General features: G+C 46.0%; 1 protein-coding gene and 1 pseudogene across 4 annotated transcripts in view; one reads left to right on the top strand and one right to left on the bottom strand.

Moving 5' to 3' along the window:
* Positions 1-312: 312 nt before the first annotated feature.
* LOC149467589 (uncharacterized) lies at positions 313-4,039 on the bottom strand (annotated as a pseudogene).
* Positions 4,040-8,844: 4,805 nt separating this feature from the next.
* SIN3A (SIN3 transcription regulator family member A) overlaps positions 8,845-27,372 on the top strand; it is a 73,584-nt gene continuing 55,056 nt past the window's right edge. For 3 of the 4 annotated variants that reach the window (XM_089671351.1, XM_089671350.1, XM_089671348.1), the window contains exon 1: positions 17,783-17,922. The gene's annotated coding sequence lies outside the window, so the exon portion shown is untranslated. Of the gene's footprint in view, positions 8,930-17,782; positions 17,923-27,372 lie in introns of those variants that run through there. The other variant, XM_089671349.1, reaches the window with a different exon arrangement.

The following is a 27,372-nucleotide window of genomic DNA, read 5'->3' as shown; positions in this document are numbered from 1 at the left end:
TCAGCAAACACCTTCTGACATCTAAAAAATTAAAACTCTTTTCCCTTTCATTCTTAGGGTAAGACAATCTTTTGTGTCCCATGAAATCATGATGCCACCTTGAGCAAATAAAGAGGATCCTGTCTAAGCACTACCTGTTCCTAATACCACCAAGAAGGGTTCCTTGATTGACAGGCTCTGAAAGTCGCTTATCCTCCTTGCCATTGTGATGGCTAACAGGAAGGCTAACTTAAAAGATGACATCCTAACCGAAATCTGTGCCACTGGCTCAAATGGTGGCTTGGTTAACACCTCTAACACCAGGGTTAGATCTCAAGCTGGAAAACTATTAATCTTAGTAGAGGTCACCCTTTCCCTGGCCCCCAGAAACCTCTTAACTAGGGGCTCTGGTGCAAGTTTCTGGTCCAAATAGACTGATAAGGCCACTACTTGCACCGTTAGGGTGTTTACCGCTGTCCTTTTATCCACTCTTACCTAGAGAAAGTCTAAGATCACAGGGACCGTGGGAAGAGAAACCACCTTTTTCTGACACCAACTAGAAAACACACCCCACACCTTGGTGTATATCTTTATAGTTACCTGTTTCCTACTGAGGAGAAAGGTGTCTATCACCCTCTCAGAACACCCCCTTCTCCTAAGGATCTCCATTTTAAGAGCCAAGCCGTTAACCGAAAAAACTCTGTATTGGGGTGCAGAGTTGGCCCCTACAAGAGAAGATCCTTCCTGACTGGGAGATGCTGCGGGGGAGCCACGGACCACCTCTTCAAAGTGGCGAACCAGGCTCTTCTCGGCCACCATGGAGCTAGCAGGATCAATCTGCAACTTGACCGGCTCAACCTCTATAGCACTCGCGGGATGAAAGCCAGAGAGGGGAATGCATGTGCCAGCTTGAAGTCCCATTCCTGTGCTACTGCGTCCAGACCCTTGAAACCCTATTACCAGGCCATGGATAAATACCACCTTACTTTCCTGTTTTTCCTGCAGGCAAAAAAGGTCTATTTCTGGGCTACCAAAAACCAGACTTAACTGCAAAAAGGCCTCGGGATTAATTTCCCACTCTCCCTGGTGGATTAACTGTTGGCTGAGAGAGTCTGCTTTTGTGTTAGCTGAGCCGTTTATGTGGACCATAGACACCAAAAGGACTCTGCTCTCTGTCCATACTAGAATCCCCTGAGCTAGGTCCAGGAGTTTCCAAGATCTGGTGCTCCCTGATGATTGAGGTATGCCACTGTCGACATATTGTCTGACAGAATTTGGACTTCTTTTCCCCCAATCCTGTCTTCGAAGGACTTCAAGGCCTGACCTACTGCTAACAACTCCCTGTAATTGGAGGAGGTCCCCCTTAGGTGTAGCTCCCACGGACCCTGGGCTTGTCAGTCCTCTAGATGAGCTCCCCAGCCCCACTCGCTTGCGTCTGTGATTACCTGCACTGGGTTCCACCGTCTCCCCCCCCAGATTCTGGGGCTTGATCCACCATCTTAGAGAGGTGTTTATATTCTCCAGGAGTGACACCCTCTTGTCCACTGATTCTGTTTCCTGTCCCACGAGGATAGAAGGAAAACTGTAGATCCCTGGAATGCAGCTGTGCCCACTCCACAGCCAGTATGCAGGCTGTCATGAGTTCTATGACTTTCATGATGTGCCTCCATGAGCAATCTGGATCCGTTATCAACCCGGAAGCACCCCCCATTACCTTGTCGGTTTTCCCTGTGTGTAAGAAAAGCCTCTGGAGTCCACTACCTACCCCAGGAACAGCTTGGTCTGGGAGGGAGTCAATGAGGACTTTTCTCAATTGACGATCCACCCAAAAAATTCCAAGGTGAGGATCACTTTTTCCAGGTCTCTCAAGACTTGCTGCTGTGAGAACCCATAGATTAATAGGTCATCTAGGTAAGGGATGAGGGAAATCCCCTGGAGGTGTACATACGCCATTACCTTGGCCAGGACTTTGGTAAAGATTCTCGGACTGGCTGCCAGCCCGAACGGAAGGGCTCAGAACTGCCAATGACTGACCCCCGGTTCTGTGAATATAGCAAACCGTAAGAAGGCTTGGTATACCAGGGCAATGAGAACATGGAGGTAGGCATCCCTGAGGTTACATGAGTGACCATAAACACTCCTTTGAGCAGAAGTTTACGTACACTGTAAATACTTCCCATATGGAACTTTTTGTACTGCAGGAACCCGTTCAACCTTCTTAGGTTTATGATCAATCAGAATTACCCTGAAGGCTTTGGGACCACGAAGATGTGGGACTAGAACCTCCGGAAAAGCTGGACAAATACCACCTAATCCCCTGGGTCCCTGATCCCTCCCAAGAGACAATCTGCCTCTGCCCTGTCTCTGGGGGGATAAGTCAAGACAATGGCATGAGGGAGGAGTGAAAAGAAATCCAACTGATACCCCTCCCTTATCAACTGCAGGATGTACAGGCTCTCCAAAATTTTCCCCCACTGCTGGAGGAACCTGGACAGCCTTCTGCCCACCCTGGGATCTGTCATTGAGGAGCCGGAAAAAAGGAAGCTCCCTTTCTGTCTCCCCTTACTGGCCCATTTCTTGGGAGGGTCCTTCCTAAGTTTTTTGGTGGTTCTGATTAAGGGGGGCTCGAAAAAATTTCTTCCCTTATCCTTTTTAGCCTTGATGGGGAATTTCTTTCTCTTTTCAGCGGACCTTGATAGCACCTGGTCCAGCTCTGAGCCAAACAGCAAGGAATTCTCAAAAGGCAGACAGCAGAGCTGGGCTCTTGACATGTGATCTCCCTCCCAGGCCTTAACCCACACCACCCTCCGGGCTGAGTTGATAAGCGCTGCTGTCTTAGCTGACGTCTTTACCATCTCTACTGCAGCATCTGCTAAGCAGGCGACCGCCTTACTGACCACTTCCGGGAATCCTAACACCTCTCCAGTCTAGGCTTCCCCCTTTTTCTTGGAACCCCGAGAGACGTGCTCAATTACTCTATGCATCCAGTATTCCTAACGATGCAAGCGGATGCTAAAGCTGTGGCCACAGTAGCTGCGTTTTCCTCCCAGGCTCTACGCAGCAGCGCCTTAGACCTACAGTCCATCTAGTCCTTGATGTTAGCTGGGTTAACAAAGGACAGGTCAGACTTTTTAGACACTTGGAATAGCGCAACATCTAATTTGGGGGCCTTGAAAAATTTCTCATCCCCAAAGGGATGTACCGTCTTTTCCAGGTCTTTAATTTTAAGACTTTACTCTCGGGATCTTTCCATTCTCTCAAGACAATATCTTTGAGAGATTGGTGTACGGGTAGTACCCTAATTTGCAGCTTCACCTACCCCCTATACATCATATCTTGGGCTGAGGCCTACGTTGGTGGTTCTGGGATGTCCTCTGAGGCGTAAATATCCCTTAGGAGCCCCTCCATATCATCCGCCGCAAAAAGGTGTCTACCTGGTTTAGATTCCTCGCTAGCCTGGTAATCACCTTCCAATACTTCCCGTTCTTCCAGGGAGCTTTGGTAAGAAACCTTGGCCTCCTCCAGGTCTTCCTCCACTGTGACCTGCGAGGATGAGGGACCCAAACACCCACACTGCTTCCCCGCCTAAGTCCCCTCCAGGGAAGATGACCCCTCCCTAGGGGACCGAGTATCCACCTCTCTAGATGTCAGGGCCATCTTGAAGGATTGTAAGGTGGCTAACATCTCTGTTTGCAGCGACACAAAATCCTTAATAACTGCAGAGGTTTCTTTCCCTGACAACTTGTGGATACATTTGTAACAGAAGGGTCTGGCATGGTCTTGGGGAACTTTACATTTGCAGTAACAACACCGTTTGGAGCGAGGGGGGCTTTTTTTGGGGTAAGGACTCTACTTCCCCTCTTCTCCCCCACCAGCCGAGTCAGACACACAGCCCGTGGCCTTCTCACTGGCTGCATCCACTGCCATTTCTTCCATCCTTAGCAAGGCCCTTTGGAACTGTGTTGCTTTCGCCGGGCTCCTGGGTCCACGCTTCCAGGGGTAATTCCTGAAGGCTCCTCACCAGCCTCATGAGGAAAGAAATGCCGACCGACACCACCATCTTTAGGGCGGAAGGCCTGCCCTTGCCAGAAGTGTACTGAGAGCGAGGCTTGATCCGCAGCCTCACTCCCACAGATCCTGGGCTTTCTACCTACCTTCTGGCAGGCTAGGAGCGGACTCCACTGCGGCTGCCCCATCACCCTACAGGGGTGTGCCCCATGATTCACATGCTGGCCAGCAATCCCATACCCGTGAGAAGCCACCTCGCAGCCCGGTCCTCTCCTGAACAAGCTTACCTGCTTCCCCGGAAGCAGGAGGAAGGACACTCATCCCTGGAATGCCAGGCACACTTCCCCGATGTCTGGGAAGCTCCAATACATTGGGACCCCTGGAGTGGTTAAGTGACCCTGGTTACAGCCTGCCCTCTCTATGGTTTGGCTGTTTACCCCTCAGGGTGGACCTTCCAGCCTTAGGTCTGTAAAAAAAACCCAAACATAGGTGCAGGGAAACACAATCAAAAACTGAGGAACGGAGGAAAGGTGGGGAATTTAAACCCTGGTAATTTTTGGTTGTTTCCTGTCAGATGGATCTAGTCATCTCTAAGGTGTGCCGTCCTGGAAGATGAGTAGAGAAAAATGGAATAAAAATTATTGTAACAAAAAATTTTTTGACCCATCTGCTAGCAAAATTTTTGCAATTGTACACTGCTTGCGGTACATGTGCAGGGTACATTTTTTGGGGGGCCCTTCTCAATCTGGGTTCATCAGGGGTGCTTTCATATGATGGCAGCCCCGGCAAAGGCTTAGCACATATATGGGGCATCACTGAAGTTGGCTTTCCTCCTAGTTGATACATATACACTGCATGAGTTTGTGCTGGGAGTGAGCTTGATCAGGCGCCCCCCATCACGGAGACCAAGTTGTCATTGACAATAACTATTGGGAACCAGTAAGACATTCTCCCAATGATAATGATCACCAGTGTTAGAACCCATTCCTGTGCTGTCTCTCCTAAGCAAGAAGAATAAATGATACATTGTACACTTTCCTCATTGCTAAAGGAAAGGTTTTTGTTAACAAAAGAAATAAAAAAGTATGTTGAAAAAACATAAAGATAAAATCGTTAGATCAGGGCTTGATCTTGGTTAGGCCCCATGCACACAGCTAGTTTGCCCCATCAGTGTCAAATTCCAGGCTGCTTACATTATTGTATCGTGTAAGGTGGTGAGCCTAAGGCTGGCCATACACTATACAATCCAAATGTACAATCTCCTTTACACCTACCATCAACTATGTAGTGCAAGGGTCTGCCTGATTGATATTACTTCAATGTGTTATTTTGTTTTGTCCTCCGCTTACATAGGTTTGGTAATTCTAAAGAAGACTGTATAATCTGATTGTATAGTGTATGGCCAGTTTAAAGCAGTATCAAACCCAAAACCAAAAATGTAATATATTGCAGTTTACCAATCAATAGATGTGGTGGCTGCATTAGTTTTCTTTTCTTTGGCTTTCTCCCCTGTGTTTTCACCTGGTGATCTGGCCAGTAACGAACCTGTGGTATTAATGAGACACCATTTTGGAGGAATGAGCGCAGGACACAGCAGAGAGCAGCATTGTCAGTCTAGGGGAAGGGGAGTGGTAAATGTATTAGCAGATTTGAATACAATAACAAATTGAAGCCACACTCCAGCTAATACTTTATATTCAGTTACAGCAAACAGTTTTCCCTTTTGGGATAAAGGTTTTACCTGAATAAAAGCTGATCACTTTAATCACCCCTGCCAGTGGTAAATGGATTGTCTCATCTACTGTATGTAAACTGATACATTGTGCTGGAGAGCTTGAACTTTTGAAAAACAGCAGAGTTGCTGGTTGGATCACCACATGAAAATAGAAGAAATAAAGCTTACAAAAGAAATCTAATGCAGCCATCACATCTAATAATCGGTAAGATGAAATATAATATATGTTTGCTTTTGGGGAGGGGGGAGGAGAGAGGGAGGGAGAGAGAGGGGAGAGGGAGGGAGAAGGAGAGACTTTAAGGAGATTGTATAATTGGAATGTAATATGTTTAGTGAGCTTAAAGAAGAATTCCAGGTATAGGTATTTTCTATCTTGGAGCAATGTCACTATGTATGCACCATTCCTGGCTGATGCCACTGATATCTGAGCAGGTGGCCCGATGCATTCTGAACACAGGAGGTTCACTCTTCAGCTCCGGTGCCATTCAGAGAACACTTTAGCTTTCTGAATAAATGCAGTGTTCTCTAATTGGAGAAAGTAGAGAGTGTGATGTCACTGCCCTGCTTCTCCATCTTGTCCAATCACTGAACGCTTTGCATTTATTCAGGGAATGCAAAGCGCTTAGCTAAATCCTATGTTGGGGTAGGAACCAGGAGAGCCAGTGGGGGGCACCAGAAGAGGAGGATCGAGTCTGCTCTGTGCAAAACCATTACACAGAGCAGGTAAATATTATGTTTGTTATTTTTATAAAAATGTGATCCTGTACAATCACTTTACCCACTTAAAGAAGAACTCCGAGATAGGAAAACAAAATCATCCATTAGTTATTAGTACACCCTTCTACACTAAACAGTTAAAATGTTGAAAATCCTTACCATTTAGGAGAAAAGTCTAACTGAGTGCTCATAACTTCATCTCTGTAATTCAAAAGATAACAGCATCTGCTCTGCCAAGGAGGGGGTGTAACAGCAGGGATTACATCATATCCTCTCCTCTGTCTCTGCTGTAAAAGGAAACTACAGTTCCCATCATCCATAGGGAAATGTGGTGAATGTGGGCGGGTCCACTGTGCCTGTACATGTTGAATGTCTTAGATTCTTTGTCCTCACACCACGGCAAGTGTGGCTGAACTACATCACTGCTTTCTGGAGATAGTACTACAGAAGGGATGTGCCAACCCCAGTGGCTGGGGGAATAGGAGGCATAGCAGCCACCAGTCTTACAAACAGGAAACCAAAGAGAATTAACAGTTTGATATGAAAATGAATAGGCTATTCCAGAGCAACTACTGAGTGAAGCAGAAGATGGATGACATATTGGGGTTTATTTACTAAAGCTGGAGAGTCCAAAATCAGACTCCCTTCTGCATAGAAACCAATCAGCTTCCAGGTTTCATTGCCAAAGCTTCATTAAACAAGCTGAGGTTAGAAGCTGATTGGTTTCTATGCAGAAGGGAGTCTGATTTTGGACTCTCCAGCTTTAGTAAATAAACCCCATTCAGTCAAGGTAGGAAACCAGCAACAAGAACATCTAAAGATGTTTTTGCCCAGAGTTCTGCTTTAAGCTGCAGAAGATTTTCCCCCCTTCATGACCAGGGCATTTTTTGCTATTCAGCACTGCGCTACTTTGACTGGCAATTGTGCGATCATACAACACTGTACCCACATAAAATTTTTATCATTTTTTTCCACACAATTAGCGTTTTCTTTTGGTGGTATTTGATCAGAACTTTGCTTCATACGACTTGCGGTATATAAAGGAAAAAAGATGGACAATTTTGAAAAAAAAAACTAACCATATTTTATTTTTTCGGTTATAAAACATCCAATAAGAAAGAAAATCAAAGTTCTTCATAAATTTAGGCCAAAACGTATTCTGCTACATGTCTTTGGTTAAAAAAAAAAATCCTAATAAGTTTATATCGGTTGGTTTATGTGAAAGTTATTGCGTCTACAAACTTTAGTATATATACTGGAATTTATGCAGCTTTCATCCTACACTGTACTGGTGGTGATCAGCGACTTATAGTTCGAATGTGATAGTGTGGCGGGCAATCTGACGCTAAGAGACACTAACTGGGAGGGTCACTAACCGACACTGCTAGTGACACTAATACAGTGATCAGTGATAATACTGTACACTGTACTAATGCCACTGGCTGGGAAGGGTTAACATCTAGGGGCAATCAAGGGTTTAACTGTGTGCCTAACAATGTGTTCGCACTGCTTTTACTGCTGCTTTGCAGGGACAAGAAACTGCCAGATTACCGTTCCCTGTACACAGTGTTTTGTAAACACAGAACTCTGTGCTGTGATTGGACACAGCCGGTCAGATGACTTCAGCCAAAATCATTGGCTTAAATCAGCTGCCAAACTAATCTTGGCACAGGTCGCAAGGGGGCCCCGAAGAAAGGTTGCGACATACCAGTACTTTTCCTGGACTGTAGCTGCCACTCACTTGCAGTACTACTGTTGGCGGGCTGCAGGCGATCGGGGCTCACCACACATGCTGCAGTGCAATCTGATTGGACAATCTTCTTTAAGCCAGCCATAGACGGCTTGATTCTTTCCCAAGATTCGTACCATGTATGGGCAGGTTGAATGTACCAAGTTGATCGATCAACTTGGGTACAACCAGCCTGTTGGATTTTACATGCGATTATTGACAGCCGCTAGCAGTAATCACTGACACCCCCCACGGCCGGGAGAATACAATGACTTTACGGGAGGGACTGACTGTGTTGATGGGGGAATCTGGCGATTTTCTGGTGGTTGCAAGAAACAAAGTTACTCAATCTATGGCCAGCTTTAGAAGTAATGCAAGGGCCTCCCTGATTGGGTACAATGTGATTGGGTAGCTCAGGTAGGCCCTCATATCCCTAGAGCTGATTGGACGGCCAGACTGCGCATGTCCATGGATAAAGCCACCCCCTGTGCCGATCTGCGGTCACTTTTAGGGAAGGATGGAGAGTTGCTTTCTCCTCTCTGGAAGAGATGATGTCAATAACAGGGGGAGGAGTCAGAGGGGGCAGTGCTCGCTGTACATGGCAGGGGGTGTGGTCATACTAAGCTCGGTCACGCCTCCCCCTCTTCTTCCCAGTCGGTGCAGTCCCCGCCCCCGGGGGGGAGTGACTAGAACCAGGAGGCCAGTGGGAGTGTGTATACGGCGGAGCCCGGACTCGGTGTGGACGTGTTGATGTGAGGGAGGTAGGTGACTCTTGTTTATCCCGGTCGGTGTGCTGTGTGGACTGAGTGCCGGGCACATCGAGCGGACAGGTTGGCTGGCGGAGAGCCGATGTGGTGTATAGTGGAGGGGGCGGGCATTGTGCTCCATGCCGAGACAGGGGATTACAGCTCCCTGTGTTCACCATGGTGGGAGCCCCGAGATCCGAGCCCGGGGGACTGCGGGGAGCCGAGCTCGATGCTGGAGGGAGCGGCGGCCGCTCGGCATAGACGGGGCTTACTCTCCACGTTGCAGATCGGGCCGGTGTAGTCGGTGGGCCGGGTCCCCCATTCCGGTGCAAGTCCCGTCCTGTGCCCCCCTCCCCGAGTGTATCGTCCTCCGGCCCCCGCTGGCAATGACCTTCCACGCCGGCGGTGTCCGCTCCGGGCTCGGTGCCCCCCGGTGTGTGTGCCCTTTATTGGTTATATAATGGAAGGCGCACACAGCGGACCCCCGGCTGCCCCTTTATATCTCATGGGACCGCTAATCTCTAGCCCGCTGCGCTCTCTGTACACGATCCTCCCTATACAGCAGCTGTTTACATGGAGCCCTCCGTGTCCCTCTCCAGCCCCGTCCTCCCCGCTCACTGAGCGCTCTCTCAGCGTACTCCACTTAATGTATCAGCCCGCCTACGTGCCTCGGCTTCATACCCTCCAACCCCGCCTCCGTCGCTTATCTATTGGCTGTCGTGTCACTCCGCCCCCGTTGAATGCCGATTGGTTTCTCCAAGTGGCAGCAGAACGCCCACCTTGTCTGGGGCTTCCGTGTGGGGCGGAGCCTGACGTTGCCAAGGGGTGGAAATTAAGTTTGGTACCGCCTTGTTGCTTCTAGTTAGCAACGGTAGAGCATGAGAAAAGGCCGCCGCCTGATTGGCTGATGTTAGGCAGAGCCGCCCCGCCTGCAGCAGAACCCGGAAATATAGTGATAGGATTTTCAGGGAGGGTGGTGCTTGGTGAAGGGGGCGGTGCTAAGAACAAAGAGGCAGCGCTAGTGATCGCCTGCTGCTGAGCCCCGTCATTTGTGGGCTTCGGTGTCGGGCCTGTGTCTGCATTTCCCAGTGAACGCCGCGCATTTTTTCGTATATTACACGGGTCACTATGTACTAAACTAGGAGGGGGGCTAGTCAGTCCGAGCGATACACACAGGCCTAGAAATTGGGGAGGGACGCGTGCTGACTGCGGGGAAGAGAAGATGCTTCCTATACATACCGATCCCTGTCATGTCTAAAGTACTGGGAACTCGCTGCTGATGTCAGCCGCTTCCCTCCACATTGCTACAGCCTGTCTCACCTCCAGAGGGTCCTGGAGCTGAGCCTGATCACCTCCCATGTCCCAGGTGTCTGCAAAGACCCAGGCTCAGAGCTATTCTACCCGTGCTGACCCCCAATGTGAGGATCACTCTTCCCCATGACCCCCCAATGTAAGGATCACTTCCCCATGACCCCCCAATGTAAGGATCATTTTTTCCCCCCTGACCCCCAACGTAAGGATCATTTTTCCCCCCTGACCCCCAACATAAGGATCATTTTTCCCCCCTGACCCCCAATGTAAGGATCATTTTTTTCCCCCTGACCCCCAATGTGAGGCTCATTCTCCCCACTGAACCCCAATGTGAGGCTCTTTCTCACTGCTGATCCCCAATTTAAGGATTGTTCTTCCCCCTGACCCCCAACATAAGGATCATTCCCCCCTGACCCCCAACATAAGGATCATTCCCCCCTGACCCCCAACATAAGGATCATTCCCCCCTGACCCCCAATGTAAGGATAATTCTTTCCCTTGACCCCCAATGTAAGGTTTATCGACCCCCAATGTAAGGATCATTCTTAACACTGAAACCCAATGTAAGGATCATTCTTCCCCCCCGACCCCCAATGTAGGGATCATTCTTCCCCCTGACCCTAATGTAAGGCTCATTCTTCCCCCTGACCCCAATGTAATGCTCATTCTTCCCCCTGACCCCCAATGTAAGGATCATTCCCCCAATGTAAGGATCAGTATTCCCCGAGCCCAATGTAAGGCTCATTCTTCCCCCTGACCCCCAATGTAAGGATCATTCCCCCAATGTAAGGATCAGTATTCCCCGAGCCCAATGTAAGGCTCATTCTTCCCCGAACCCCACTGTAAGGATCATTCCCTCCCTGACTCCCAATGTAAGGATCATTCTTCCCCCTGACCCCCAATGTAAGGATCATTCTTAACGCTGACCCCCAATGTAATGATCTTTCTCCCCGCTGACTCCCAATGTGAGGATCATTCTCCCCATTGACACTCTAATGTAAGGATCATTCTCCCCACTGTACCCCAAAGTAAGGATCATTCTCCCCTATGTCCCCCAATGTAAGGATCATTCTCCCTACTGACCCCCGGTGTAAGGACCATTCTTCACACTGACCCCCAATTTTAGGATCATTCTTCACACTGACCCCCAATGTGAGGATCATTCTTCCCGCTGACTCCCAATATGAGGATCATTCTCCCCCAACTCCCAATGTGAGGATCATTCTCCCCACTGACACCCCAATGTAAGGACCATTCTCCCCGCTGACCCCCAGTGTAAGGACCATTCTCCCTGCTGACCCCCAGTGTAAGGACCATTCTCCCTGCTGACCCCCAATGTAAGGACCATTCTTCCCACTGACCCCCAGTGTAAGGACCATTCTTCCCTCTGACCCCACAATGTAGGGAGACAAACGTTCAGTTATCTACTAGCCTTTTTTATCCAGCAATTGGCAGTGTACAGTCCTGGCATCTGTTAATGAAGCCAAGTGACGACATAATGCAACTTCTGAATGCATGAGATATTGTTACATGATCAGCGTCTGCCCCATGGGTGCAGTATGAGAACGGCAGACACAGATGAAGGGATGGACATCAGCGGGCTTGGAGTGGATGCAGGGACTCACATCGCTGGAAGTGTGTATGCTGGGCATACTTTGCACATTATGACAAATGCTGCCCCGCCATGCTTAACCTCTTCTAAGAAATGTGTTTCTGCTCATAATTGCACACTTTTAATCTTATTCTAGCAAAACTCCAGGAACTATCATTGGAAAGGACAGGCAAGTATAATGTGTTACTTCTGAACTCCAGGGAAATACAAAGTTACCCTTTCAATGGGCATATCCCCACCTCCTGCACTCTAAGGGTTAAATCCTCATTTCTGTCTAGGAGAACATTTAAAAGCTGTTTTATTACCTTATCCATCGCCTCCAGGGGCAACCAGTGCTCTCCTCTCTTACAATGCAAAACTGCTGGCCCAGCACTGTACGTGATGACGTCAGAGTGCCAACAACCTACTGAGCATGGACAGGGGCAAGCCTCCTGGAGCGAGGGATTAGGTAGGCAAAAGTGCTTTATAATGGTACCCTAGAACAAAGAGGCATATAACTCCCCGCAGTGTGGGAGAAGACCTACTACAAGGGAACATTGGGTTTTTCTCCAGAGTTCAGATCCCAAACTGGAAATCTTGTACTGAACACTCCAGCCAACTTAAAGTGGAACTAAACTCTCATCCTTTAGAGCCAAGGAAGCTGCCATCTTCGTCTCTGATTTTCAGTTGCCATGGTGCTGCACTTGTGATCAGTTATGACACCTGCCATTGACAGTTGTTTGACCAGATGGCTTGACTGTTCAGTTGAGATCTCAAGAAACTGTTCCTGCTATCATTCATGGTATAGTTTTGAACATAACTGTTTGTGGAAACAGTTAAATTGATGGAATTAGTTCCACTTTAAGTCTGAATGATTGATGGAATTGTGCGCATCATCAAAGACGGTTTGCCGGCTTCTTAAAGGTGCAGACTCGTGCCTAATGTATACCACTGAGATTGCTCTAGCATAAAATCAGAGCAAAGCTAAAGTTAGAATCACTGCTCCTGAACGCATTACTCTGGTCTGCTATGTCAGGCTGCCTTCACACGGGCCTCAGCCTGTATGTGTACAGCAAGCTTTGTCCTCCGCTCCAGATTCAGGAGGTTAAACACATCTTAAGAAGTGCTGACTGTCCCTTTTTATAAACTGCTAGCAGACTTCAGCAGGGTCTCATCATGATTCAAGTAGTGCTTACTAGCAGCTTGTTTAGCGCTCATTGATATGGACACTGTGAAAAACAAGTGTCTCCACATCTGGGAGTGACAATCATCTGTACAAATCAATGACAGGCTGCAGCTGTTGACAGATAATCACACATTTGATCATTTACTTGCATACGGAGAATGTTTAGTGGCCCTTAGTGTCAACAGTCTATGTCCGAGGGTGCACATCCATCCACCTAGGTAATGCTCAAATGTGCAGTTACCAGCTTACAGCCCCAACCTGTCATTGATTTGTATAGACAGCTGTACGCATCTGTGCAGTAAGCCAAGGTCAATATTCACTGCAGGTAAAATAGTGTTGTCACCCTGCGGGAGGAAGCACCATGGACTGAAAAGAAACCAGGAATTTATTCTTTGAACCACAAATCTTTAAGTATCTTATAAAGTACATGTTCACTTTAATGAATTTCACTTCCCAAACCCCCTTCACAGTGCACAACACACCGATTCCTGTGGATATGTCAGCTGGAAAATGGCTCACCCAGAGGAACAAATGGGTGACGTGTGCACTGTGAACATGGGCTGGCTGGCTACACAGAATACAGTACTACATATACTATACCCATTGTCTGGATGACAACCTTTGCCCACAAATAGGTGTGATGGGAGCATACAGAAACTGTCCTAAAATAGAATGGACAGTATTGTATGAATGGCGCATTAATGGAAAATATGCCTTCTTTAATCACCTGACCAGGTATGCAACACAAGAATACATCATATGCTAACCACAAGGCCCTGCATCTGTGCTCTGGTTGAAGAATATACAGTATAATAGCAGGGCCCTTTACCTAAGCACCATAAGAATACATTTTATAATGGCAGGTCCTGTACCTAGGTTCATATGGAAGACATAACGGCAGGATCCTTTGCCTAAGCTTCGATAGAATACATAATATAAGGCCAGGGTCCTGTACTTGGGCCCCCATAGAATACATAATGTAAGGTCAGGGATGTGCATCTAACCTCTTATGAGGTCAGGCACGGTGTCCAGGCGCCTATAGAGGAATACATCATGTAACATAGGGTCAGGGCTCCTATAGAGGAATACATCATGTAACATAGGGTCAGGGCTCCTATAGAGGAATACATCATGTAACATAGGGTCAGGGCTCCTATAGAGGAATACATCATGTAACATAGGGTCAGGGCTCCTATAGAGGAATACATCATATAACATAGGGTCAGGGCTCCTATAGAGGAATACATCATGTAACATAGGGTCAGGGCTCCTATAGAGGAATACATCATGTAACATAGGGTCAGGGCTCCTATAGAGGAATACATCATGTAACATAGGGTCAGGGCTCCTATAGAGGAATAAATCATGTAACATAGGGTCAGGGCTCCTATAGAGGAATACATCATATAACATAGGGTCAGGGCTCCTATAGAGGAATACATCATATACGGTCAGCTCCTGTGTCTAGGCTCCTATAGAGGAATGCATTATATAGTATATGGTCAGTACTTCTATAGAGGAATACACATAAGGTCATAGGTGCTCCTATAGAGGAATACATCATAAAATAAGGTCAGGTGCTGATGTCTAGGCTCCAATAAAGGAATACTTAACATAATATATGGTCGGGGCTCCTATAGAGGCATATGTCATATAATATATGGTCAGGGCTCCTATACAGTCATACATCATATAAGGCCGGGGCTCCTATAAAGGAATACATATAAAGCCAGGTCCTGTGTCCAGGCTCCTATACAGGCATACATCATATAAAGCCAGGGCTCCTATAGAGGAATACATATAAGGCTAGGTCCTGTGTCCAGGCTCCTATACAGGCATACATCATAATATAAGGTCAAGGCTCCTATAGAGGAATACATATAAGGCCAGGTCCTGTGTCCAGGCTCCTATAGAGGAATATATATATGAGGCCAGGTCCTGTGTGCGGGCTCCTATAGAAGCATACATCATATAATAGGTCAGGTCCTGTGTGCAGGCTCCTATAGAGGTATATATATAATATGAGGCCAGGTCCTGTATGCAGACTCCTATAGAGGAATATACATATGAGGCCAGGTCCTGTGTGCAGGCTCCTATAGAAGCATATATCATATAATGAGGCCAGGTCCTATGTCCGGGCTCCTATAGAGGCATAGATCATAATATGAGGCCAGGTCCTATGTCCAGGCTCCTATAGAGGCATATATCATATAATATGAGGCCAGGTCCTATGTCCGGGCTCCTATAGAGGCATATATATATAATAAGGCCAGGTCCTATGTCTGGACTCCTATAGAGGAATATATGTGTAATATGAGGCCAGGTCCTATGTCTGGGCTCCTATAGAGGAAAATATATATATATATATGGCCAGGTCCTGTGTCCGGGCTTCTATAGAGGAATATATATAATATGAGGCCAGGTCCTATGTCCGGGCTCCTATAGAGGCATATATATATATATATATATATATATATATAATGAGGTCAGGTCCTATGTCCGGGCTCTTATAGAGGCATATATATATAATGAGGCCAGGTCCTATGTCCGGGCTCCTATAGAGGAATATATATGAGGCCAGGTCCTATGTCCGGGCTCCTATAGAGGCATATATATATATATATATATATATATATATATATATATGAGGCCAGGTCCTATGTCCGGGCTCCTACAGAGGAATATATATGAGGCCAGGTCCTATGTCAGGGCTCCTATAGAGGCATATATATATAATGAGGCCAGGTCCTATGTCCGGGCTCCTATAGAGGCATATATATATATATGAGGCCAGGTCCTGTGTCCGGGCTCCTATAGAGAGATATATATATATATGAGGCCAGGTCCTATGTCCGGGCTCCTATAGAGGAATATATATGAGGCCAGGTCCTATGTCCGGGCTCCTATAGAGACATATATCGAGGCCAGGTCCTGTGTCGTGGCTCCTATAGAGGAATACATCATACAATATAAGGCCAGGTCCTGTGTCCGGGCTCCTATAGAGGAATATATATATTTATGTATGTATGAGGCCAGGTCCTGTGTCCGGGCTCCTATAGAGATTACATATATATATATATATATATATGAGGCCAGGTCCTATGTCCGGGCTCCTATAGAGGAATATATATGTATGAGGCCAGGTCCTGTGTCCGGAATCCTATAGAGGAATATATATATATGAGGCCAGGTCCTGTGTCCAGGCTCCTATAGATATATATATATATATATGAGGCCAGGTCCTGTGTCCGGGCTCCTATAGAGGAATATATATATATGAGGCCAGGTCCTGTGTCCGGAATCCTATAGAGGAATATATATATATATGAGGCCAGGTCCTATGTCCGGGCTCCTATAGAGGAATATATATATATATGAGGCCAGGTCCTATGTCCGGGCTCCTATAGAGGAATATATATATATATATATATATATATGAGGCCAGGTCCTGTGTCCGGGCTCCTATAGAGGAATATATATATATGAGGCCAGGTCCTGTGTCCGGAATCCTATAGAGGAATATATATATATATATATGAGGCCAGGTCCTATGTCCGGGCTCCTATAGAGGAATATATATATATATGAGGCCAGGTCCTGTGTCCGGGCTCCTATAGAGATATATATATATATATATATATATATATATATATATGAGGCCAGGTCCTGTGTCCGGGCTCCTATAGAGATATATATATATATATATATATATATATGAGGCCAGGTCCTATGTCCGGGCTCCTATAAAGGAATATATATATATGTATGAGGCCAGGTCCTGTGTCGTGGCTCCTATAGAGATATATATATATATATGAGGCCAGGTCCTATGTCCGGGCTCCTATAGAGGAATATATATAATATGAGGCCAGGTCCTATGTCCGGGCTCCTATAGAGGAATATATATATATATGAGGCCAGGTCCTGTGTCCGGGCTCCTATAGAGATATATATATATATATATATATATATATATATATATATATATATATATATGAGGCCAGGTCCTATGTCCGGGCTCCTATAAAGGAATATATATATGTATGAGGCCAGGTCCTGTGTCGTGGCTCCTATAGAGATATATATATATATGAGGCCAGGTCCTATGTCCGGGCTCCTATAGAGGAATATATATAATATGAGGCCAGGTCCTATGTCCGGGCTCCTATAGAGACATATATCGAGGCCAGGTCCTGTGTCGTGGCTCCTATAGAGGAATACATCATACAATATAAGGCCGGGGCTCTTACAGAGGAATTCCTGTTAGCAGCTGCTGCGGTTTCCGCGCTCTGCCTCATAGGTCGGTGTCCCCGGATCACCCTGCCGCGCTCGTCACCCATATGGGCAGCGAGCAGTAGACCCTCCACTGAGCCACCCTCAGCCCGTATGAACACATTCTATGGCCGGGTCTCTACGCCCCGCCAGGCTCCCTCCCCGCCAGCCTCCGCCGCGATTCTCTGGGCTCCATCCTCTAAACAAACAGGGCACGGAGGGGTGTGTCTGTATGTGGGGGCGTGACTTCCATATTCCGTTTCCTCACATTAGAGCTTCACGCCCAGACCACACTCCGCCAACCAATAGTATTGGTCGTGGGCGCGGCCATCGTGTATGATGGACAGAGACTTGTGGGTTGGCTCTCGAGTTTCAGTCCATTGACGGCCATTTTCCGCTTGCGCCTGCTTGCGAGGGCTAAGGGGGAGGGCGTGTCCTTTTGGTCCGCCCCTTTAACTCCGCCCCGGCTGTTCTAGCTCGGTATCACATTGGAGGCCCGCTTTGATGGGCGTTTGTCTTTGGCGAATAAGCTATCGCGCACGGTGGCGCCCAGTGCTGGGTGTTGGAGGCGGTATTTCTCCGGTGACAGAGAGGAGCAGGCAGGCAGATTACTGGAGACCGGAACCGAACACATTTTCCCCGAGGAAGGTAGGACTGGGGAGCGGGGGTGTAGTGGGACTTCTGAGAACAAGTTGAGGCTGGGTGTAGCAATGTGGAGGACTCGTGGGGTCTGCAAGGTGCCAAATATACGGCGGAGGGGAGGGACACGGAGATGTGGACGGCAGTAGAACGAGCTGGTGGTGAGGAATACGAGGGGGGACGGGTCCCCTATTGTGGGCAATGGACCGGGCTACGGCGACGGGTGTGAGGTTGTGGAGGTGAGGTCATCGGGGGGTGGAGGGAGTACAAAGCCGAGCCACGGAGGGGACTAGAGGGGTAAGCTCAGGCCAGCTGAACAGGCTCGGGGATGCCGATTGTCCTGGCAGAGCGACGGAGAGGGGAATTGGGCGGAGCTCCGCGGGGTCACATGGCCACAGCACAGGGAGTCTGGCCAGCGGTGCCGGGGGTCACGTGGTGCTGTGCCGTGCCATGTGGTCAGAGCCCCCAATCCATCATCTATTGGCCGGGGTCACCTCCGGAGACACACTAACAACTTCCGACCAGCAAAGGATGGGATCCTCAGGGTATAGGAGGGGTGGGGGGGCTCTGATTACATGGGAGCAGGGATCCTATACGGAGGGGGTTCTGTGATTACATGGGAGCAGGGATCCTATACTGGGGGGTTCTGTGATTACATGGGAGCAGGGATCCTATACTGGGGGGTTCTGTGATTACATGGGAGCAGGGATCCTTTACGGAGGGGGTTCTGTGATTACATGGGAGCAGGGATCCTATACGGAGGGGGTTCTGTGATTACATGGGAGCAGGGATCCTATACTGGGGGGATCTGTGATTATATGGGAGCAGGGATCCTATACAGGGGGGGTTTCAGTGATCCTATACTGAGGGATCTGTGATTACATGGGAGCAGGGATCCTATACGGAGGGGTTTCTGTGATTACATGGGAGCAGGGAATCCTATATGGGGGGAGGGTTCTGTGATTACATGGGAGCAGGGACCCTGTACGGAGGGGGGGCAGGGTTCTATGATTACATGGGAGCAGGGACCCTGTACGGAGGGGGGGCAGGGTTCTATGATTACATGGGAGCAGGGACCCTGTACGGAGGGGGGGCAGGGTTCTATGATTACATGGGAGCAGGGACCCTGTACGGAGGGGGGGCCGGGTTCTGTGATTACATGGGAGCAGGGCTCCCATACTGTTGGGGGGTCCTGATTACATGGGAGCAGGGACCCTGTACGGAGGGAGGGGGGGTTCTGTGATTACATGGGAGCAGGGCTCCCATACTGTTGGGGGGTCCTGATTACATGGGAGCAGGGCTCCCATAGTGTTGGGGGGTCCTGGTTACATGGGAGCAGGGCTCCTGTACCAGGTGATGTGATTTCTGTGTCATCCCATGGAATGATTCTGCTACTGTGTTGTGCTGTGTTACTGCTGGTCACATCCTCCCACCTGCAATCTGTAGACAGTGTAACTGGGGATTGGCAACAATGTAAAGACATGCTGGTGTTGAGAACACACAGACTTCACCTGCCTGTGCCCTGCTTTATCCAACCTGTAAATAATCCCATCTGGTTATTATACAGTGAAGCTGCATTAAAATAAAACACATGGGGGGAGGGTTTTAAAAACTGGAGCAGCTGTTAATGGCAACCAATCAGCTTCTAGCTTTCATTTTCAAGGCCTCGCTGAACAAGCTGAAGATAGAAGCGGATTGGTTGCTGTGCACATCTGCTCCAACTTTAGTCTGCTCAGGTATTCATTAATTCCTACCATTGGCCGCCATGTTTATCCAATGGCTCCAATTATTTCTAATCAGATCGGGAAAGTTCAACATCTGCTTACTTGTTCCAAGTGTCAGATTAGAAGTAGCATGAAAGCCAGGTAACCAGCATTTTCCAGTGAGGTCAACAATAGAAGCCACGATTTCCCCTCATAGCAGGATTTCTTTAACCACTTTACCTGTCACAGCTGGTTGCCCTCTATGGGCCAGAGCAATTTTTACATTTCTGCTATGAACCTGTTTAGTCGGCGATATCTTTGTCATTATATAAGATAACAGGTGATGCATATATTGTGTGTGTTTTTTTTGTTTTGTTTTTTTTTTCCAGGAAAAACAACATTTTTTCATAATTTCTTGCAACAATTTTTTCTCCACAATCCATAGACAATTATACTTAAACTAAACAAAAACCCTTTTTTTCTTTATTAGTAGTGGTAGTTTAAAAATAAATACTGTTACTGCATATAAAAAGTGTGCATTGTAGCTGTAATTTGTCCTGTTTACAGTGAAACTAGGGTTCTGGTACAAAACATTACAAATTACATAGTTTTTTCCTTTTTTTTTTTTTTTTTTGTGCTTTTTTTTTGTGCTTTTTTTTAAATGGGAAATGTGTAAATATGTTAAATGTGTAGAAATATTAACCAACAACACATGTTTAAATTTCATTGGTTAATAAAATAGATAATTGTAAAAAAAAGGCAGGAAAATAGTAGTTGAATGGGTAAGGAGTTAATTAGGGCTGATTAGCATAAACTAAGGGTTAATAAGGGGGTAAACAAACATTTTTTATTATTAAAAAAAACAAAAACTTTTTTACCTGTTATGTTGCTTTAACTGATATCTGCAGATTTAAGTTCATCCCCTTACAATTTACGCAGTGCTTTACATATATATATTGTACATTCACATCAGTCCCTAACCCTCAAGAGGCATACAATCTAAGGTCCCTAACTTACATTGATATCTACACATGCTAGGGCCAATTTAAACAGGATCCAGTTAACCTTCCAGCATGTCATGTGGGAGGAAACTGGTGTACCCGGAGGAAACCCATGCAGGCATAGGGAGAACATGCAAACTCCAGGCAGGTGGTGCCGTGGCTGGGATTCGAACCAACGACCCTAGTACTGCCAGGCAGAAGTGCTAACCATTTAGCCACTGTGCTGGTACAAAAGTAACAATATTGTATCTATGTATAGCATCTGAGCAAGTCTTATTTATAAACACTGTCAAACTGCTTTTTTATATATATATATATATATACACACACACACACACAGCGTACGCTGCCGACCTTCTCTGTGTGCACAGCAATGCGGCGTTGATTAATCAGAGCTGAATTGCTATGTATAGTGGCAGGAGGGAGCACGGCAGAAGGACTGGACTTGTTGCTGCACATGTCCTGTGGACAATGATGCCCTTTTTTTGGACGTGTAAAATGCCCAAAGTCCAGAAATAGTTACAGACCAACCCTGGGAATTAGACAAAAAAATCCAGCCTTGGCTTGCCATACCCTCCCTCCATGCTTGCTAAGGGCTTGTTCTCATCAGAACGCAGTGCAGAAAAGGCGCGTTGCGGACATTTCTCCCACTTTTCTAAACGCACTGTGTGTGCGATCTACTGCAAGTGTCAATATATTCCTAACAACACCAGATCACAATTGCAATGCATTTGCCTGCGTCTGATCACATGGTGCTGCAGTATCATGCGATTTGGTGTAGTACATTTTTGAAAAGTGCATGATCTACATTTTGTGTGATTTCAGAGTCGCACAGGAACATGGATTGCATTCCTGTACCATTCAGTTGTGAACCAGTCCTTAGTCTAGATCAGGGGTCAGGGCCAGTTTACTGTCCATTCTTTATAGGGCTGGACTGTGGCCAGTAGGAGTAGAAAATGTCCTAATGCCAGTGGAAGTAAATAATGCCCCATCGTTGCTATTATGGGGTAGGAATAGGTAGGAATAGTGCCCCATCATTGGTGTCAGCAGAAATAATACGTTTCCCATCATTTGTGCCAGTGGGAGGATTCGTGTCCCATCATTGGAGTCAGTGGGAGGAATAGTGCCCCATCATTGGTGTCAGTGGGAGGAATAGTGCCCCATCATGGGAGTCAGTGGGATGAATAGTGTCCCATCATGGGAGTCAGTGGGAGGAATAGTGTCTCATCATTGGCGTCAGTGGGAAGGAATAGTGCCCCATCATTTGTGCCAGTGGGAGGAATAGTGCCCCATCATTGGTATTAGCGGGGGAATAGTGCCCCATCATTGGTGTCAGTGGGAGGAATAGTGCCCCATCCTTGGTGTCAGTGGGAGGAATAGTGCCCCATCCTTGGTGTCAGTGGGAGGAATAGTGCCCCATCCTTGGTGTCAGTGGGAGGAATAGTGCCCCATCCTTGGTGTCAGTGGGAGGAATAGTGCCCCATCCTTGGTGTCAGTGGGAGGAATAGTGTCCCATTGTTGGTATCAATGGTACCCCATCATTGGTGTCGGGAGGAATAGTACTCCATCATTTGTGCCAGTCGGAGGAGTAGTGTCCCATCATTCGTATTAGTGTGGGGAATAGTGCCCCATTGTTGGTATCAATGAGAGGAATAGTGCCGCATCATTGGTGTCAGTGGGAGGAATAGTGTTCCAATATTGGTGTCAGCGAGAGGAATAGTGCGCCATCATTGGTGTCAGTGAGAGGAATAGTGTTCCATTGTTGGTGGCAGGAGCTATGTCCCACTGTTGGTAACAGTGGGGGGGGGGGGGGATAATGCTCCAGGAGCCAGATAGCTAGAAAAAAGCAAGCAAAGGGCCACATCTGGACACCCCGGGCCGCAGTTTGTAGACCACTGGTCTAGATAATGTTGAAATGGCTCTAACACTAAAGTTGGCCATACACTGTGAGCTTTCCGATGGACTGGCTGAACTTTGCTTAGTGGGTGGTCCTAATTCCCCCCTTTTGCCTTACATTCTTCAGTTGAAAAATTGAAGGAGCTGGGCAAAAAATGGTCAGCTGATCAGCAGATGCATCCAGGTAGACACAGCCATTGTTTTGGCATTTTTAATAGCTAGCAGCCCTAGCCGTCAAAATACAATGGTCAGAGCGGGAGATTCACCCATCTGCCTGTATAGTGTGGGTGAGAAAATATGTTACATTTGGATTTGGTTCATCCTTCAGGTCGACCAGAAAAAAAATCAGTGTATGGCCAACTTTACCTTGCCACTGATCTGGCTGGCTCCAGCGCTCCTCTCCTTCTGGTCGGTGAGTGGTCCCTTGGCATCGTCCTATATGATGCAGGGCTATTAACCCTGTATTGTCCTTAGCTGTGAGTGGCTTAGAGAAGGGACTGATCACACCACAGGGGGACCCTGCTGGAGTGCAGAACTGGCCAAAGCTCATTAGTGGGTGGCCCTGCTGGCCATCTCCCACCCATCATCCCAGCAGGAGAGTAATCCAACCATGCTGTATAGTGTGGAAGGAGGAAACCATTCAGGTTTTTTTTTTTTTTTTATTCAGCTCGCAAGATGAACAAAAACAAATGTATAAGTGTATGTCTAGGTTTGGTATTGGTGATGTCATATCTGAGAGTTAGAAATTGCTGCCTGCTCTAGGAACCCCTAGTAACCTCTGGAGGAACCCTAGACTTCATGGAGCCCTGGTTGAAAAAGCTTGATCTAAAAAACATATGGCAGCTTATTTGACGTACACAGAGCCTGTTTAGGACTCCATTGACAGCATGCAGTTGAGACAGAGCTTGCACACGTTTCTGCATGTAGGGCTGACCATTCATTTCAGTGGGTTGTCCTATGCGTGAGTAAAGCACAAAAGTCCCTGATTCTTTTGCAAACTTGCGCTGCACTGAACGCATGGTTCTGCAGCCATTAACAGTGTAGTGTCTGCTAAAGGGCAACGTGTTTCCATGTGTGTTGGGAAAGCGCATGTTTTGACACACCCAGAGTGTATATGTAGCCTAATAGGGGGTGCGGATTTGTCCATTTGAGACCTAGTTCTCAGATTTGAAATGCTGTTTATATTCAACTTGAATTCTGTGTATCATTAATAGGGTATTGTAGTCGGTGTAATTCTCATTTTGTACGAGTGACACCCACGTTATTATTGATATCAACAGATCGTATAACCCTACATATTTTAGTCCTACTAAAGCAAATATGAACTTGTTCAGTTCTTTCTGAGTTCCCTACAAGGTATCTAGATCTGGTGTTAGATTCTTGCATTGTGCTTGTACTAGTCCTGAGTGTGCTCAGTTTTCTTTTACTATACTAGTCCTGACTGCTCAGTGTTCTCATTGAACTATACTAGTCCTGACTGTGTGCTCCGTTTTCTTTTACTATACTAGTCCTGACTGGTCCGTTTTTCTTTTACTATACTAGTCCTGGCTGTGTGCTCAGTGTTCCCATTGTGCTATACTAGTCCTGACAGTGTGCTCAGTTTTCTTTTACTATACTAGTCCTGGCTGTGTGCTCAGTGTTCCCATTGTGCTATACTAGTCCTGGCTGTGTGCTCAGTGTTCCCATTGTGCTATACTAGTCCTGACTGTGTGCTCAGTTTTCTTTTACTATACTAGTCCTGGCTGTGTGCTCAGTGTTCCCATTGTGCTATACTAGTCCTGGCTGTGTGCTCAGTGTTCCCATTGTGCTATACTAGTCCTGGCTGTGTGCTCAGTGTTCCCATTGTGCTATACTAGTCCTGACTGTGTGCTCAGTTTTCTTTTACTATACTAGTCCTGGCTGTGTGCTCAGTGTTCCCATTGTGCTATACTAGTCCTGGCTGTGTGCTCAGTGTTCCAATTGTGCTATACTAGTCCTGGCTGTGTGCTCAGTTTTCTTTTACTATACTAGTCCTGGCTGTGTGCTCAGTGTTTCCATTGTACCATGCTAGTCCTGACTGTGTGGGGTTGATTTACTAAAACGACTGTGCAGCATTTGGTGCAACTATGCATAGAAACCAATCAGCTTGTAGATTTTTTTTTTTTCCGCTTCTAATTTCACCTTGTTCAATTAAGATTTGATTGGCTACCATGCACAGCTACACCAGATTTTGCACTCTCCAGTTGTAGTAAATCAACCCCTGTGTGGTCAGTGTTCCTGTTATACAATCCTAGCCCTGAGTATGTGTGCTTCGTTTCCCGTTCTTCCTATTGAACACAAACACTGCGTTGCATGGACTCGGGGAGCACATGGCTTCCTAGACAGGAAGTAAACAATGACAGTGTACTGTAAGGGTCATTGTATTCTGCTCATTCTCTGCACTTTAACCTGTTGATGGCAACGTTCTGGTATCAATGCTTTGTAAAGGGTGCGATTGTCAGCCAGTAGTTAAATCATTCAGCAGCTTGAGGCTAAAACTGTCTATGTAGTACAGTCCTAAACAAGTAATAGGTAGCCAACAGATCTCCAGTTGCATGGGGTTTCAGAATACCATCTAAGGCTAGGTTCAATGCAGTTTGCGTTTGATCCGTTTCTGCAGTGCGTTTTTGATGCATTTTGCGTTTTTTTCCTTTATTGTTGCTAGACAGATAAAAATGCAGAATGCATCAAAAATGCACTACTTGCTTTTCTGCAGCGTCTCTATTGAAGTCTATAGAACCAAAAACGCATAGTTTTGTGTTTTAAAAAAAAAAAGTCTGACCCATTCCACACCAGGTTAAAACGCGGAGATGTGAACCTGTCCCACAGGAAATCATGTTAAATTAACTGTAGTGCGTTTCTGCAAAACGCATAGGTGTGAACCTAGACTAAGCAAGGTGCCTAACAATGTGCATTCATTGACTGGCCATTCATTCTGGATCTTCTACTTCCACATTGACTGGAGTTCTCCCAGCTTCATGGCACTATTATAAACGGAGGATATAGGCTGTTAGGTAACAGAAGACAAAAAACCAGTAGTGGTACAGTAGCCATGTAATAGTTTTTGCCCAGAACTTTTTCATATATAAGATGTGAAAGAATAGCTTATGAAACCGAAAAATATTTGGAGGGCTTCTAACTGGTAAAATTGGTTGTAGATTTAGAAGATCACATGAAAATGACCTGCGTGATAACGTAATCCTAGCATTCTATCCAAGCCTGCTTCCAGTGTGCACATCTAATAATCCTCATACTGCTGTGATGTCTATACTATAATCACAATATTAAATAGTTCTCAAAAAACCAATGCCCCTGTAATGTTATAGGATACATTATTAAATTATGAAAATGGTGTGTTTTTTTTCTTTTGGGAAAAATATTTAGATGGGAACTGTTCTCTGCCCTCAATACATTCTGGGGCAGTCAGTGCACTTCCCAGTGGAGCTTATAAGGCTAGGACCATACAGGTGATAAAATCTGTTACTGTAGCTTTAACTACTTGTTCATCTCATTGGCAGCTCAGTAATTCCAGTGTTGTGCAAATCAGGATACTCCCAATAAGCAGTAAATCTCAGTGGCAAAGTTGTTTTATTTTGTGATTTGATTGCACTTGTAACCCTAGCCTTGATGCTCTGGCGTTTAAGGATCTATTTGCATATTTTACCGCAATTATTGCTGGTTTCTATACAACGTTTTCAACCGTTTTTGAGCTTTGGCGGTTTTTTATTAGCCGATAGAGAAAAATCTCATCTATTGCATCACTTGTTGCTAGGTTTTTCTGTTTTTTTTTTTTTTTTTAGTTTTTCCATCAGCTTTTATTTTTTTCTTATTATTATTGATTTATTATTTAGTTTTTTGTTAGGGTAAGGGGTTTGGGTTGGGGTTAGTATTTTATTTATTTATAGTATTTTATTTTCTTTCTATTTATTTATAGAATTTTTAAATTTATTTATTTTTTGTTAAGGTGATCATAATGTAAAATAAATACACAAATATATTAAAATAATCATAAATAAATACTTGTAATAAAAATTACCCATAACCCCCTAAAATCTAAAAAAAAAATTTATTTTATTTTTTAAATTATTATTATTGTATTTGTTCCGGTGATTATTATTATTATTAATAGTAATGTAATTTTTTTTGGTTAGGGGTTAATTATTTATGATTTATTTATCATGATTGTATTATTTATTTGATTTATTTTACATTTATTCATATATTACTTTTTTAAAAAATGTTTCATTTGAGCAGAAAAATGCGCTTTAAAATGCACCAAAGCACGCCGATTGGGAATTTCTATAGGAATAAAAACTCGCCAAAAACATGCAAATCTGCCCAATTTGAGCTACAAAAGTAGCTCCAAAACATTTTTGAGCTTCAGGCGTTGTGCTTCAGCCGACCTGGAGTGGAGATGTGAACCATCTCCATAAAATAATATTGATTCCCCCCCCTTAGCATTTTGGAGCTTTACGCTACAAAACGCTCAGATGTGAATGCAGCCTGAATGAGACCCAGAGAATGAGAGCATTAGGCTTTGCATATTCCTATGTGGTGTTTTTCCAAATCTTAAAGTGCCAATTCTCAACTAAAATCTCTGCAGAGGTTGCAGGAGGCTTCCTGTGATGTGACCGTCTATCTTCCCATCTGATAGTGCCCATCGTTCCAGGGCCAGCATCACGTTACAGATTATGTGACATGCCCTAAAAGATCTTTTTAGTTGCCTGTAGGGGTGGCATTCCCCTCGCTGACCAGTGATGTAAGAGAGTGTTCCTATATTTCAATTCTGGCGTTTATTACTACTTATTTTACTTTTGTGACAAAGAATTATTTTGTGATGA

The sequence above is a fragment of the Staurois parvus genome, unplaced genomic scaffold, assembly GCF_062004578.1.
Source record: "Staurois parvus isolate SC_StPar_1 unplaced genomic scaffold, SC_StPar_1.0 ptg000105l, whole genome shotgun sequence".
NCBI lineage: Eukaryota > Metazoa > Chordata > Amphibia > Anura > Ranidae > Staurois > Staurois parvus.
The sequence above is the reverse complement of the archived record's forward strand: the minus strand, read 5'-3'. Positions and strand labels throughout refer to the sequence as shown.